At 36.3% G+C, this 17,256-nt stretch overlaps 1 pseudogene; it reads right to left on the bottom strand.

Moving 5' to 3' along the window:
* Positions 1-737: 737 nt before the first annotated feature.
* Positions 738-3,683, bottom strand: LOC129250187 (uncharacterized; annotated as a pseudogene).
* Positions 3,684-17,256: the final 13,573 nt, after the last annotated feature.

The following is a 17,256-nucleotide window of genomic DNA, read 5'->3' as shown; positions in this document are numbered from 1 at the left end:
CTGTCAAGATCAGTATTACAAAAGTGCTTTATTTGCTTCAGACATATTGCCAAAATGCACAAGCAAGAAATTGGTAACCCGCTGTTCGCATTTAGCTTTCTAGGCCATTCAAACACAGTGGTCTTGACTATACTGAGCCAATTTTAAGAAAACATACTTCACTACGAAAATCTTCTGCTACTTTATAAATATTATTATATATTATATTATTACGAATTTTCTTACGTTAAAATTCAAATAAATCTCTCTGGTACCTTTTGGAGAGCTCTGTTGTAGCAGCAGCTTACTAGTCACCTGTCATCTTCGTCCAACTCATATAGCGGTAGACCCAGAAAGCGTTCACTGTCTTACTATCTGCTGCAGCCATCGAGGCTAATTCATGCTATTGTTGTCAGTCGGTTAGCGAAACTTCGCAGTTGTAACACTGCCCTCCGCTTAAGTCTGATCGTCCCGATTAGATACCAAAACTTTCGATCTAAATGAAGCCAACCTTTCCAGATACACTATTTTGAATTTTTCCTGTCTAGTTTTGTATTGATGTATACGATACACCACATTATTCAATCTTTTAATCACTTTGCATGAACCTTCTAATGACGCTTGCAGTTTTGTAGAAATCCCTTTCTTTCTTTGCGGATTATAAGGAAGCACCACACTACCTTCCCTGAATCCTTCGGAGCTCACAGCACGGTCAAATCTGTCCTTCATTTTGCTGATCTTTAGTTGGGCATGCTGCTTCACAAGAAGGTGTATTTCTTCCATGTCATAATGCTCTGTTTCCCAATGTCTAACTTCTTCCATTGTAAGAACGACACCTCTTCCGAACGATAAATCACCCGGAAGCCTTGAATAGTTTCCAGAAATGGTCCTAGCAGGTGATTGGCCAGTAGTTTCATGCACAGCTGAGCAATAAACTAACAAGAACATTGAATGTGTTTGAATCAATTTCGTTTGCACTTTCCCTCTACCTTTCGCAAGTGCTCCTCCAGAGTGCGGTTGAATCTTTCCACCATTCCATCAAATTTGGGGCGCAAGAAGTTGTAGATATTTTCTTAATTCCCAGAAATCAACACGTCTATTTAAATGTTTCGGATTCGAAGTTCCTTCCTTGGTCTGAATGGAACTGTATATGTACTCCAAAGCGAGTCACCCCACGCTGCACAAAAACCTCAGCAATGGTTTCGGCCTCTTGGTTGGGTAGAGCGTATACTTTTGGCCACTACTGAAGTAGTTCATAACATATTTGTTGCCGTGATCATTTTTTGGAAAAGGGCCTACAACATCCATAGCCACTCGCTCAAATGGTGAACCCGGATTATATTGCTGCAGTCTTTCATGACTTCTCCCGTTTGAACCTTTCGCTGCCATACACTCCGCGCAATTTCGCATTCATATGGCTACTGATTTTATGCAATTTACCCAGTAAAACTGCTGCTTAATCTTCTCCAGCGTTTTAGTGATACCCAAATGGCCTCAACTTGACCCATTGTGGAATTCCTCTAACACAGATGGAGTTTTGGACTTAGGAACTATAACTATATCACGGGAATAGTTTCCATCTTCACTTTCCCATATGCGATGTAGAACTCCATCGATTTCTTTAAGTCCAGTCCACTGTACTCAATACGTCTTAGTCACAGGGTTTTCTTTCGCCATTTAATATTTAGATGGTGTCTCTTCAGCTTCTTTTGCTTCCTTAATCTTTCCCAGGTCAGCATCATTCAATTGAATTCTTCTTATCACGCTTGGTTCCCACTCACCATCGGGTTGCAACAGCATTATTCGACCACAACTATCCCTTCAGATGTCTCGACTTTGGAACAATGCTTACACTCTATAGCACAAGGTCGCCGACATAGTGCATCAGCATTTCCATGGTGTTCCCCTTTTGGAAGCAGTAATTTTGCGGTCTTTCGATTCACTGTGCAAGTTTTCCTTCCGGATGCTTGAACTGGTTTATCCATCTCAATACTGCGTGGTCGGTTCTTAACTGGAGTCGTTGACCATACGAGTAATTCTGTAAATGTTTAACGCACTCAACCACAGCTAACAGTTCTCGTCTGGTCGCGCAGTACTTAGTATACGATCACTTTTTCTTGCCCATTGATGCTCTGTGACAGTACTCCACTTATTCCGTATGCGCTGGCATCTGTATCCACAATGAATTTTTCTCCCGCGACCTGATACGCTAACATAGGCGCATTACAAATAAGATCTTTCAAATGCTAGAACGCTTCATCCTGTTCTTTGTGCCACACAAACGGGCAATTCTTCTAAGTGAGTGACAGCACTTGAGAATCCTGGAAAAAAAACCATGGTAATACGTGCACAGTTCTAGGAAACTTCGCACTTCGTGCACATTTTTTGGTCGTGGCCAATTTATAACACTCGGTTGCTACCTTATGTCCAAGAGACGTGGCTTCTGTTTTGAATAAGGCACACTTTTTCGGATTCAATCGTAATCCCACGGAGACGTCGCGCTGAAGGACTTCTTCCAAAATTTTCAGATGGTCGTAAAAATTTTTACCCATGATGATAATGTCATCCAGATAGACCAAACACGTTTTCCAGTAAAGTCCCCTCACACATGCTCCATCAGGCACTCAAAGGTTGCTGATCAGTTACACAATCCGAGAGGCATCTCAGAAAACTGCCACAACCCATCCCCTATGCTGAAGGCTGTCTTCTCAATATCGCTAACCCTAAATTCCCCCTGTCAGTAACCTTCGCTGCCTAGTGGTACATTGAAGTTTACTATTGCTTCTACATCCCTACCTTTCCCAATTACATCTCCTTTATCCACAATAACTGGTGACTTGAAACTAGTTAGGACCCTTACTGGAACCCTTTTGTCTTTTTCCGTCTTCACTACTGTCCTTCCCACGATTATGATTCCATGACCAACACTTCGCCTGTCCCACAGTCTCCTTCTCCTAAATATCGGGAATGGTACTGTGCCGTCGACCACTGGTTAACATATTCCGACCATTCAATTGCAATTCATTGAGACGAGTCTTCACTGCATGTACCTTCGCCTCAATCGTTTATAAATAGTTGCGACGCCATATCCGTCTTTTCTGCTTCTAACTTTGAAATCCGTGTACTCTGTTTTTCCAATTGCGCATCTAACTTCAACGACAACTCGGCTGACATTTATAACACCTTTGATGACATTTCCGATAATATTTGTGACTTTTTCGATTATATTTGCAAAGAATACGATCTCATTTTCGATTAAATGTGTGATGACATTTCTGATGACTTTTTCAGAGACATTTTAGAAATTTTCGAATTTTTGATGAAGGTCCTGTAGGCTTTGCCATCTCCTTCATTTTGGTCGATTACTCCTCAGCTTCTAGCTGGAACACATCTTCGTCTACATTGACGCCCTCTGCTTCCATAGCCTCGCACAACCGTAGTTGTATCTCTGCCTTGTTCCCAGTAGTAAATAAGCCACGCTGCTCTTATTCTATTTTAAGCTACTGAACTTTGAGTTCGCTCATCTTCTCGATCCCGTTCCTGGGACTTTATTCAACAATCCCACTTTTGACACCAATTGTTACGAATTTTCGTACGCTAAAATTCAAATAAATCTCTTACAATAACTCTCTGAGTTCGATCAATGGATTGTTGAATAAAACACCGAAATTAATGGCAAAACACTTGCTTTACTTTATTTCCATCACTTTACTTTTAAATGTGCACGTTTAGCTTAAGGGGGGAAGCTGGTCTAGAGCGCAAAAAATGGGCATATTTTATGAATTTATTTTGACTCAACAAAGGAATCAATCGAAAATCTGTGAAATAGGTTTAATAATATAGCTTTCATGGTACAAATACAACATTTTTCGTCTGAATTAATTTCAAAATGGCCGCTGTCCAGTAGTTCTCCTAAGGCGCCTTTTTTTCTAGTGGGTCCATTGCCGAAGACGTAAACTCCTTAATTTTTGTCCTGGATCAAAAAATAAAATTTTTTTAGTTTCTATATAACAACAGAAAGAGACGTACGTAGGATTTTTTCGATATTTTGTTTTTTCGCGAAATGGTGCACGTTTGAACAAAAAGTTACAATTTTCACTATAAAGAGCGACATAAAATTGTTGATTAAAAAAAAAACTATGTAATATAAATAAAAAACCCTACGTACGTCTCCGGAGGAAGCTATTTCGAATGTATTGTCAAAATTTCGTAAGAATCGGTAAAGATTTGTTCGAGTTATGTCTTCGGCCAGTTTAAAAAAAGTGATTTCGAGAAAAACGCGTTTAAAGTTGTAAGTATTGTAAAATCATACCTGCGAGGCACTGCCGTCGAATGAAAAATTTGGGCATTTAGACATTTTTGCTGGCATCCCTCATTTGGTATATTATTTCTAAGACCCTAAAGCACCTTTTAAGACAAAAAAAAATTTTTCGATTTTTTCAAAATTCTAGACCAGCTTCCCCCCTTAAGACTGCGCATGCAAGTTAATACCCTACTCTGGTAAGCCGCATAACGGCAAATATTTAAAGCTAGCATAAGCACTAATTGGATGATGAAATAAGCTCATCCAATAGTGAAATATTTACTGTTAACATAAACAATTATTTGTTAAGGATAGAATTACAATAAGCAATACTTTTTAAAGCTAGCATAAGCACAAATTAGAGGATGATGAAATAAGCTCATCCAGTAGTGAAATATTTACTATAAACATAAACAATTATTTGTCAAGTACTTTTTAAAGCTAGCATAAGCACAAATTAGAGGATGATGAAATAAGCTCATCCAGTAGTGAAAGATTTATTGTAAACATAAACAATTATTTGTTAAGGATAGAATAAGCAAAAATTTTGTATAAAAGAAATAACGTAGGAATAAAATACTCACTTCAAGTTTGACTTTGGAAGCAAGCGTTTTATTTTTTAACGCTCACCCGCGTTAGAACTTTAATTAGCGATCCTGCCAGGAGCATCAACCGTAAGCAAATACCTCGTGCGAGAGGGCATACGGTCGGTGATAATAAAATATATTAATAAATTTGAAAAAAAGTACCCCATGAATTGGACGAAAAAAATAAATTTTCGAGAAAATTTTTTTTAAAAACAAAGTTTAAGCAGTAGAAAATTCTCGCTGGACCACAAAGCAGTAGAAAATTCTCGCGGGACCACAAAGCAGTAGAAAAATCTCGCAGGACCAGATAGCAGTAAGAAAGGAAACCGCAGTGAAATAGCTGTGAAAGAAACAGAAAGCAACAATCAAAGAATCTAAGTACCAGCAAAGGACGACACCAGAATCAGGAGTATATTAATGTAAGTTAATTTATCATAATAAAATAACCCGTAGAAATAAGGTAAATGGGAAATAGTTCAAGTACCCCTAAATACGTGCGTCTGTATTATTGCAGTTACTGTGGCAATAATCACAAAGAGTCTAAGTGCCCACATTTAAATAAGAAGATAGTGAAAAAGTGTAATTGAGTGAAAGATTTATCAAGAGAATAAGTGCAAAAGGTAAGGAAAGGACCTTGAAAAAATGTTTATACACTGGACGATATAATATTTAGATTTGCAAGAATGGCAGTGAATAATTTATCTGCGGAAGATATAGCTAGATTAATAGCTACTCACACCGCAAACTTACGTATTGAAATAGGTCAATTGAATAACCAAATTAGGGCTCTGACCACAGCTTCTCAGGTAACTGAGTATCGGACTCAGACTATTGATGATGCATTAATGTGTAATGAAAGCTTGGATATAATTCGATCTTTGCCCGTTTTTTCAGGTAAATCATATGTGAGTTGGAGAGAGGCTGCAAAAAATTCTATGAGTTTGTATATTGAAGGTAGCAGAAGATACTTTGGCGCACTAACTATATTAAGAAATAAAATTGTAGGAGATGCGAACGATATTTTGACTAATCATGGGGCTGTATTGAATTTAGAGGCCATATTTGCTAGATTGAACTTTGCATATGCTGACAGACGACCAATTCATATAATTGATCAAGAGATGAGTATTTTAAGACAAGGATCAAAATCCCTAATATATTATTATAATGAAGTAAACCGTAAATTAACTTTACTAATTAATAAGACCATAATGACGCATGGTACTAATTCAGAAATAACAAACCAACTTAATATTAAGAATCGTGAAACTGCTCTGAGGACATTTATTACCGGTTTACGTCTTCCACTTAACCAGATACTTTTCACATTGGCTCCAGTCGATTTACCAAACGCTTTGGCTAAGGCTCAGGAGCTTCAATCAAATCAAATGCAATCAGAATTTGCATTGCACTTTTCTAGAGCTCGAAACCAGGGAAATAATGTTAATGGAAATCATCAAAATTATTTTAGAGGTGATCAAAAAATGGTGTTCCAAAATAATTTGAGATATCCACAAGTAAGACAGAATACAAATGTAAATTTCTCAAAGCCAGAACTAATGGATACTTCATCTTGTAATGCTCCTGTGGTGCAACGAGGGATGTTTGCAAGATCACAACAGGGTAATGCTTTCTCTGGAAATAGGTTTAATCCACCGATAAAAAGAAATGATAATACAAACTTTAGTGGTCAACCACCTGCAAAGGCTCAGAGAATCAATAATATTAGTGAAAATCCTTTTTAGGTCAAACTTCCACCTGCCCTACATATTCCGGACAGATCTGCAAACCGGAAAAGTAATGAGGATACTAATAGATACCGGTGCTACTAGTTGTTATATTAGAAAGGGAGTGTATGACAATGGACAGGAATTAGCAATTAAGAAGAGGGTAAGGACTATTCCTGGTTCGACCGTCATTGATTTGTTTCATAACGTACATCTATTGGGATGTATGGAAAGATTTTATGAAATAGATAATTTAGAAAGTGATTTCTTGATAGGAGTTAATTTCTTGAAGAAGATTAGAGCTAAGATTGATATGGAAAAGGAGTTAATTAATTATGGGAACGAATATTCAGAAAAACTACGTTTTTTAAGTAACAATGAGGATAATTGTATAGGAAAATCGGGAACGATATTAAAATCTTTGGGACACGGAAGTCCTAAAGCGCCCGCCGAAGGTAATACCGGCAATATAGATCATTCCAGCAATATGTTATATTAAATAATTTTGAAGTTGAAAATTTGGAAATGAGGAATAAATTTTCTAAGAAATATGAAAAAAATATTGGTGAAAGTGAAGGTTTTAATATTCCTCTATTGAGAGAGGATATTATTAGAATTATAAAGGAAACACATAAGAACATTGACATGGATTTGCCTTTCAGGACAGACATAAAAGCGGAAATTAGAACTGAGGATGACAAACCCATATGGCCGAAGCAGTATCCATGTCCTGTGTCTGTAAATGATTTTGTTAATGAGGAAATTGGAAATTTACTAAGAAAGGGTATAATAAGGAATAGCAAAAGTCCTTATAATTCTCCTGTTTGGGTTGTTCCGAAAAAGAGAATGAACGAGGATGGAAGTCTTAAACTAAGGTTGGTCATAGATTTTAAAAAATTAAATGAAAAAACAATATCAGATAGATACCCCATGCCTAATCCTGAGGTGATACTTTCGAATTTGGGGGAATCCAAATATTTTTCAACAATTGATTTAGAGTCAGGATTTCATCAGATTTTAATGCAGGAAGGTGATATTGAAAAAACGGCTTTCTCAGTTAATAACGGGAAATATGAGTACTTACGGATGTCATTTGGGCTAAGGAATGCCCCTAGTATATTTCAGAGAGCAATGAATGATATTTTACGTGAATATATCGGTAAACACTTGGCAATGTATATTGAATATATTAGAATATTTTCGAAGACATTGACAGAACATATTCAGCAGTTAAAACAAATAGTTGAAAGATTAAGGGAAGCTCATATGAAAATATCTCTTGAAAAATCAAGGTTTATAGAAACAGAAGTTGAATTTCTGGGATACGTAGTATCTCATAAGGTTATTAAAACAGACCCAAAAAAATTGGAAGCGATAAAAACTTATCCCATACCTAAAACTTTACGACAATTAAGGGGTTTTTTGGGATTAACAGGATATTACAGGAAATTTATTCAAGATTACGCTACAATAGCTAAGCCACTGACAAAGCACTTAAAAGGAAAAAATGGAGGAGTATCGCAGCATGTACCAAATAGGTCTGTCTAATCGGATTGAGAGAGTTCAGAAAGTCTTTCTTCGTTTTGCGCTCCGATCTTTAAACTTTTCTGAACCTGTACCATCGTACCGCTCTCGATGTTTATTAATTGACTTAAAACCACTTGATAGCAGACGATCTATTCTATCGTGCTCATTTATTATTCGTATCATTTCTGGATCTATTGATTGTCCTTCCCTTTTAAGTAAAATTCAATTTAATATACCCAATATGAGGCTCCGACAGTATGAAACCTTTAAAATTGGCTTCTCGAGAACCAACTATGGGGTGAATGCTCCGATTCCTAGGACATGTGCAGATTTAAATATGTTTTTCAATTCTTCTGGTGCTGATTTTACATGGCCGTATGGCATCTTAGTCAATCATCTTAAATCGTTCTTTTCATAGTATACTACTAAACTATTGTACATTAGCTTAATATAGTCTGTAAGAATGTATCCATTCAAAGACAATAAATAAATAAATAAATAAATAAATAAATAAATGTATCAAAAAAGACAAGGATTAATCTTGACCAAGAAGGTATAGCCGCTTGTGAAAGGTTAAAGGATGTATTATGCCAATGTATTGAATTATCGCAACCTGATTTTAATGAAAAATTAATTTTAAATACCGACGCTTCAAATGTAGCTGTGGGGGCTGTATTATCACAACGAGGAAACCCCATAACATTTATTTCAAAGACTTTGAATTCAACCGAGCAGAATTATGCAACTAACGAAAAGGAGCTTTATGCTATTGTTTGGGCATTGAAAACATTGCGACATTACCTTTATGCTGTAAAAGATTTAGAAATTTATACGGACCACCAACCGCTATCGTTTGCGATATCTGAAAGAAACCCTAATGTTAAAATGAAAAGATGGAGGGCATTTATTGAAGAATTTTCGCCAAGAATAATCTATAAACCCGGAGCAACAAATGTTGTAGCAGATGCACTATCCAGACAGCAGTTAAATAATTTAACAGAATCGAATAATGAAATTTCAGAATCTGATGATTCATTTGCGAATACACAGCATTCAGCTGAGAGTAGTGATGAAATTTCAATTAGGGAAACTAACAAGCCATTGAATCATTTTAAACAGCAAATATTAATAAACCAAGGTGCAAAAATTACTACCCAAGAAAGAGTTTTAATCTTCGGTAACACTAGATATTTAATAGAATATGATAAACCAGAAAATATAATACCTGTTCTTTCTGAACAATTAAATCCAAAATTGGTTACAGGAATATTTTGTACCCCGGAAGTGGCATATGAAATAAAAACCGTATTGATGGATACTTTTCCGGTAACGAAATTTTTACGTGTGAAGTGTTTTCCAATTGATGTCACGAATAGAGAGGACCAGGGTAATATTATAGAGCAAACACATGGTAGAGCGCATAGAAATTATACGGAAAATTTGGCACAGATCAGGGATCAATACTATTGGCCCCAAATGGTGAAGCAATTCAAGCAATATGTTAGAAATTGTCAGGTATGTAATAAGAATAAATATGATAGACAACCCAAAAAGGTACCAATTGGAAGGGCACCAATTCCAAAGAAAGAAGGTGAACAAGTTCATATTGACATTTTTTACGCTCAAAAATTGAAATTTTGAACTTTGATTGACTCTTATTCTCAGTTCTTGATAAATAAGCATATTGAAGATAAGACAAATTTAATCGAAAAGATTTTGGAAGCTTTACAGGTATTTCCGGAAGTTAAGAGAATTACAGTGGACAATGAACCAAGTTTTGCATCAGCTCAATTTAGATCATTTGCTAATAGATGTAATATTGAGAATTTTGAGCATTCATATCTTTCGGGATGACGGACATTATTGATTATACAAGGGAAGACTATGTTTAATAGAAGACGGAGATGTTTTATTATATGAAGATTATGGGGATATTTTTCACATTGCAAATATAACTTATTTTGCAAGCTTATTGGAAGAAATGAAACAACAAATATACAATAGGAATGAATATATTCATGTAAATGAAAGTAAGACAATGCGTACGGATTTTGACGTAAATGAAATTGAATACGAATTGGAAATAGAATTAATGGAGACATTAATAGAGCAATTGCAGGAAAATGATCATAGATTTACAAGAGGTATTAATGAGTTGGGAACATTGTGGAAATGGATAGCAGGAACACCGGATCATGATGATTTAGTATTAATAACCAATAAATTAAATGAATTAGTGGTAAATAGTAATAAACAGTATACCACAAATTCACAGATGTTTAGCGCTATTACGCATTTAACTGAGAGGGTTAAAGAATTACAAGGAAATGCACATATTAGAATGATGAGTAAGCGTAGGACGAATAACGATTACAGATTTAATAGATGATTCACAGTTTAAAGTAATTCAAAATAAAGAATTAATTGTAATATATATAAAATATCCAAAGGTATTGTATGATTGTAAATTTTATGAAGTTCGGGCTATAGCGCAGAGAGATGGTAAATTGATAATTGAGGATAAAATAGCGAAGTGCGGAAATGATTATATAAATGTAAAAGAATGTAAAGAAGAAATAAAAAATACATACTGTAAAATTGAAGAAAGGAAATCTTGTTTGTCGAAAATTTTAAATAAAGCAAGAACCAAATGCAGTAAATTAAAAGAGAAAAATAAAAAAAATAGAAGTAATAAAACAGGGGGCCATATTAGTTTCTGGAACGCATGTAATTGATGAACGCACATTAGATGGAGTTTATTTAATAGTTTTTAAGAATTATACTATAATTGATAATGTTACATACGAAAATATTGATGAAAAAATTTGGAATTATGTAAAAATTAATTATATTATACCCTACTCTGGTAAGCCGCATAACGGCAAATATTTAAAGCTAGCATAAGCACTAATTGGATGATGAAATAAGCTCATCCAATAGTGAAATATTTACTGTAAACATAAACAATTATTTGTTAAGGATAGAATTACAATAAGCAATACTTTTTAAAGCTAGCATAAGCACAAATTAGAGGATGATGAAATAAGCTCATCCAGTAGTGAAAGATTTATTGTAAACATAAACAATTATTTGTTAAGGATAGAGTAAGCAAAAATTTTGTATAAAAGAAATAACGTAGGAATAAAATACTCACTTCAAGTTTGACTTTGGAAGCAAGCGTTTTATTTTTTTAGCGCTCACCCACGTGAGAACTTTAATTTGCACCTTAGCTTATATACATACATGTGATTAATAACTATCGTAATTCTAGATCTATTAGATCGTATTTTCTGGCGAGTTCTGTTGTAGCAGCAGCTAAATCCCGTCAATGCGATGTAGTCAGCTCTTGCCTTCATCTCACTCATATAGCGGTAGACCCAGAATGCGAGTACTGTCTCACTATCTGTTGTCGCTATCAAAGCTAATTTATGTTTTTGGTTTGGCCTCTCGTTCGCTATTGTTACCAGTCGGTTTGCGAAACTATGCCCATTTAACTTCCTTTATTGGGTTTTTGCATTCTATAAATAGATGTCTAACAGCGTATTTCACACATACAGTAATTTTTTGTGTGCCCATATTTCTGGCATTTCGTACACTGTGAAATGGTGCACTTATAGTGTGGTGCCTCAAAGATGACTTCGCAGTTCATTAGCTTGCTTATATTATAATTGTTGTTATCTCTTGCTTGAAGTCCAATGAAAAGTAATGAGTGGTTTTTAGTTGTTTTTTGTATTATGTTAGTAATGTTAAGGACTTTGTAGCCTTTTTCGTTTAGTCCTTTTAAGATTTCTTCTTGGTCTGTAGAGTGGTGCATGTTACGTAAAAGTACTTTAAGTCCCTTTCACTTTTAGGCCTAAATTAATACAGTTTCGCTCTCGGCATGTGGTGTAATTGGTCATATATTTGCAAATTTTCTGCTTGAACACGAACTTCACTATTTGCTAAGATTTTAAGAGTGAAGCTGTTATTTCCTACTTCATTTAATGCACTCTTTAAGGTTTTTACGATATATATATATTTCACACATTGAACATATATTGGAGGAGCCTTATTATTATTTTTTTTTTCTTCATCGTTTTTATTTACATTTTGTGACATCATCATCCACATCTAAAGCTGCACATTTGTTTGTAGAAGTAGTTTCACTCAGCCAGTAAATTGGCAGCTTACTTTGGCTCAGGGTTGATGTTTCTTAAGTTTTTTTTTAATGGTATATGGTATTCGAGGTTCAGATCTTTATAGGTGAGTTTCTCTTTTAGTTATAGGTTGATCTTTTATTGTCGCTGCTTACCTAGAGGCAGCAAATGGGTTGCATTGTTTGGTTTGAGTTTTCTTTTTTTTTTTTTTAATTTAAATATGATTTGGTTTATCACTTGATGAAGCACTTTGCTGTTTCTATACAATTTGCTATGAGGCTTTATCTTTTTTTTAGCAATATTGCACTCTGAATTTGTTGAAAAATCTTTTATAAACACGGATCGACAGTAAAACACGTCCGATACGCACAGTACAAAAGTTTATAATATTGATGTTACATGATATTTGCAATGATATTCCTGACGACATTTTTGATAGTGGAGCCATGAGCGCACTCAAGGTGATGGTCCTGGACGCTATGACTTCTCTTCCACTTTGGTCGTAATCTACATTGACGTCCTCTGCCCCCATAGTCTTGCGCAGCCGTGATCGCAGCTCAACTTTTTAAGATGCAGAATCTTAATTTCACTCAATTTTGCCACTTCAGACAAATGTATCTTTATATTTCATCTGACTTCAATCATTGGATTGCTAAGTAGAAGTCACAAACTAATGGCAATATCTTACTTTGTTTATTTAATTTCAATGCTTAATCAATTTTCTTTACGTTCACACGCTCAATTTAATAATAGTGTTACAATCGCGAAGTTTTGCGAACCGACTGCAGTGCACGCTTTCTGGGTCTACCGTTATCAGGGGGCTACGGGAATCGCCAAAAGATTCGAGCTGCCAGATCTAGAAACTACGATAGCTATTAAGCATAGGTATGTAAGCCGAGGTGCATGCGCATAGGGTTCTCAATTGGATAGTTGAACTTGTCATCGAAAAAACGAAAAGTAATAGCTGAACGTGTACATTTAAAAGTAAAGTGATGGAAATAAGGTAAAGCAAGTGTGTTGCCATTAATTTTTGTGTTTTATTCAACAATCTAGTGATCGAACTCACAGAGATATTGTAAGAGATTTCTGTGAATTTTAACGTAAGCAAATTTGTAACAATTGATGACAGAACTGGGATTATTTAATTATGTCCCAAGGACATGATCGTGAAAATGGCAAAGTTAGGCGAACTCAAAGTGCAGCAGCTTAAGAAAGAATTAGAACAGCGTGGCTTGTTAATTACTGGGAACAAGGCAGAGTTACAAGTACGGTTGTGAATATCGCAGATCTCAACACAGATGTCCCAAATATCAACGGAATTGTCGTCAAAGATAGATGCGCAGCTGAAGAAACAGGATATCGAAGTTGGAAGCAGAGAAGACTCATATAAGGTGAAGGTTCGTCTCTATGAACTACAACTAAATCTACCAAATATGTTTACCAGTGATCCGAAAGTAAAAGCACCACTTAAGCTCCACTTCGAAACAACAGCATCAACAAATCACTGGAGTACTGCAGACAACGTTGATGTATTGGTTATCTCGCTCAAGGGTTCCGCCACCAAAATACTGCAGACAGTTCCAAAAGCCGATTGAGGCAACTATGAAAGTCTGATGGACGATACGGGAGTGACCAGAGGCAACAAATGTTCCAGATGGAACTGACGTATCGTTATCAGAAGACCAATGAGAGTTTGCAGGAATACGCGACAGAGATTGAGCTGTTGGCACATTTGGAGTATACGAAAGAAACCGAGAAGATGAAGTGCCAGACATTCATTAGAGGTATACGAGACTCGGACTCAAAACGGGCAACATGCTCAACACCAAAGGGAACGTTTGCTGAAACAGTGTCATTTGTGTTGACACAGGTAAGAGCGGTAGATCTCTTGAGCAAACTGGTGCACAAAGCAGAAGAGTCTACCTCGATGGAGGAAACCTTTCCTCAGCTTACACGAAGAAGCTCGGATTTGAAAGGATACAACAGAGGTAAGTCCGGACATATTGCTCGCGATTGCAGTATATCACGAAACCAACTGAAGACGAGCCCAGGAGGAAGAAAGAGAAGCGCTGAAACTGACAATGGAGCTCCAGATACACAGCAGGCGTTAAACTAAAACGAACCAGCTCTAAGGGGCGAGAACTTGCTCCTACAACTGAATGCCTCGAGTCACTGTCTCGGAAATTCGACGGAAAAGTAATTAGCAACTTGACGATAAGCGGAACTGTAAATGGTCGGAGTTCCACGAAGCAGGAAGAAAAACCACCAATTTCATAGGGAATTAGTTGCAAGATATAAGAGGGCTAGAGAGGTTGAAAGCTAAGAAATTGCTGGAGAAATACGGCTACATATTCAACAGCGATTTTGGGAAATCTGCCGTTGGGAAACATCGAATATATAGAGGATATAGAAAGCCAATTCGCTTAGTTCCACGACAAGTTCCACTAGGAAAGTGCGAAGAAGCAGATCAGATAATCCAGGATATGCAGCAAAGTGGGCCATCAATAAGCCAGTGGAGCTCACCAGTTGTGCTGGTGAAGAAGAAAAATGGACGCACCAGATTTTATGTGAATTATAGAAAGTTGAATGAAGTCACGAAAAAGGACAGCTACCCATTACCACGAATAGATGACACTTGAACACTTTATGCGGCGCGAAATGGTTTTCCATGCTTGTCTTAAAAAGTGGTTGCTGGCAGGTGGAAATTAGGGATAGCGATCGTGGGAAGACAGCCTTCAGCATAGGGGATGGTTTCTGGCAGTTTTCTGTGATGCCTCTCGGATTGTGTAACTCATCAGCAACCTTTGAGTGCCTGATGGAGCATGTGCTGAGGGGACTCCACTGGAAAACGTGTTTGGTCTATCTGGATGACATCATCATCATGGGTAAAAATTTTCACGACCATCTGAAAAATTTGAAAGAAGTTCTTCAGCGCATTGCCTCCACGCGATGTCAAAAGTTTACAGGAATGATCAGTTTCGACATTGAGAATCTCAATCAGTTGTGCCTTATTTAAGGTCAATTTTCCGCAAAAATATTTTCTATATTCTCTTAATATTGAGCAGTGCGCCAGGAAATGTGTTATGTTTTCAAGCTCGCCAAAATTACACATTGAGCAAGTTTTATTTTCTGTGTGAAATCTGTAGTTATATAAAATTACTATGTCACTTCTAGCCCTCATTATCCACATTCTTGATTCTAAATCATATTTTTTTTTTAATAAACCAGACCTTTTGCCCAATCTAATTCTTTATATATCCTACTAGTACTTGAGGCTTTTTGTATTTACACATTCATCCTTGCCTGTTTGTGGTTTGTTGAAAGCAATTTTGCATCTTCTATCCAGCTTTCTGATTGTTTGTTGTATATGCGCCAGATTACATTGTTTTTACTAAACAAGTTTTTTAAATCTCTAAACCAAAAGACTTCTTTCCTCATAACAAGTTTGGACAGATAATGTGACAGCCGATTTTGTGAGAATACAAACAAAGTTCTGTGCATATACATATGATACTTAAGCAACAGTTCTAAAGTGAACAAAGGATTTTCTTGCATGCCAGTTTCCAAAAAAGTATGTATATTGGCTTATGTGATGGTAGCTTCAGAACTTACTTTACAAAATACTTTTGCTGTATATCAATTTCTTCAAACCACCCAAATCCCCACACCTATGCTTTCTTTTTTAACCCTGCTCCGTCATCCTTCGTCAAAATGACTACACGCGATTTTATTTTAAAATTAAAACCGGTTTTTTTAGATTGTTTTGGTCTGATTTTTCAGCAAACAACGCACATTGTAAGTATTTTTTTTTTTCGCTTATAATTTTTTGCCGTAGTCAAAATGACGAAAGATGACGTTTGTGTAACTTCCAGTTTTGACAGGGTACTTTTTTAGTACGAATAATTTTATCGTAACTCTAAAATGGCTAATCAACAATCACTAACAGATAAACAAATTGAGAAATTTCTCTCTTGTTGTGATAGCAACGATGAATTTGAAAGCGATGACAGTGAAATAGGTTGTGACACAGAAGTTGAGGAAGAGGATTTCGTTGCAAACACCAGCTCATCAGATGAAGCAACTGATGAGGATGAAAATAACGTTATTACATGTGAGAAAACTATACTTCGAGGGAAAAATGGTCATAAATGGTCATCAGTTAAAGGTACAACTCATCATTATGGGCTAAATATCGTACATAAAAGTCGAGGGCCTACCCGTCAGTGTAAAAACATAATTGATCCGTTCGACTGTTTCAAACTGTTCATAACAGGAGATATCGTCGACGAAGTTGTAAAGTGGACAAATGTTGAAATAAATCAACGCCAATCAATCTTACTAGCAAATACGGATCAGACACAACGACGTAACACAAATGCAAATGAAATATATGCAGTTATGGGTATATTGGTGTTGACCGCTGTTAAAAAAGATCAGCATTTATCTGTGGAGGAATTATTTGACAGGTGTTATTCTGGATCCATCTACGCAAGCGTTCTTACCAAAGCCAGATTTCAATTTCTTATGTCCTGCCTGCGGTTCGACGATAAATCTCTGCGCCTGCAATTAGTGGGTGATAAATTCGCACCCATCAGAAAAATATGGGAAATGTTTGTAAAAAAATGCAGGGAAAATTACAGTCCTGGTCCATACCTTACAGTGGACGAACAGCTTTTGGCTTTCCGAGGCAAGTGCAGTTTCAAGATGTATATCCCGAATAAACCTGCCAAATATGGAATTAAAATGGTGATGTTATGTGATAGTGGAACCAAGTATATGGTGGACGCAATTCCATATTTGGGCAAAAATTCGAACAATACTACAATGCCTCTTGGAGAGTTCTATGTGAAAGAGCTTACGAAAACTGTACATGGCTCAAACCGAAATATTACAATGGACAACTGGTTCACTAAAATACCTCTGGCAAAATCATTAGGGCAGAGCCCATACAATTGACAATTGTCGGCACTCTTCGGTCAAATAAAAGAGAAATTCCA

Source organism: Anastrepha obliqua, chromosome 6 (assembly GCF_027943255.1).
Source record: "Anastrepha obliqua isolate idAnaObli1 chromosome 6, idAnaObli1_1.0, whole genome shotgun sequence".
Lineage (NCBI taxonomy): Eukaryota > Metazoa > Arthropoda > Insecta > Diptera > Tephritidae > Anastrepha > Anastrepha obliqua.
This window is presented reverse-complemented; position numbering and strand designations above follow the sequence as displayed.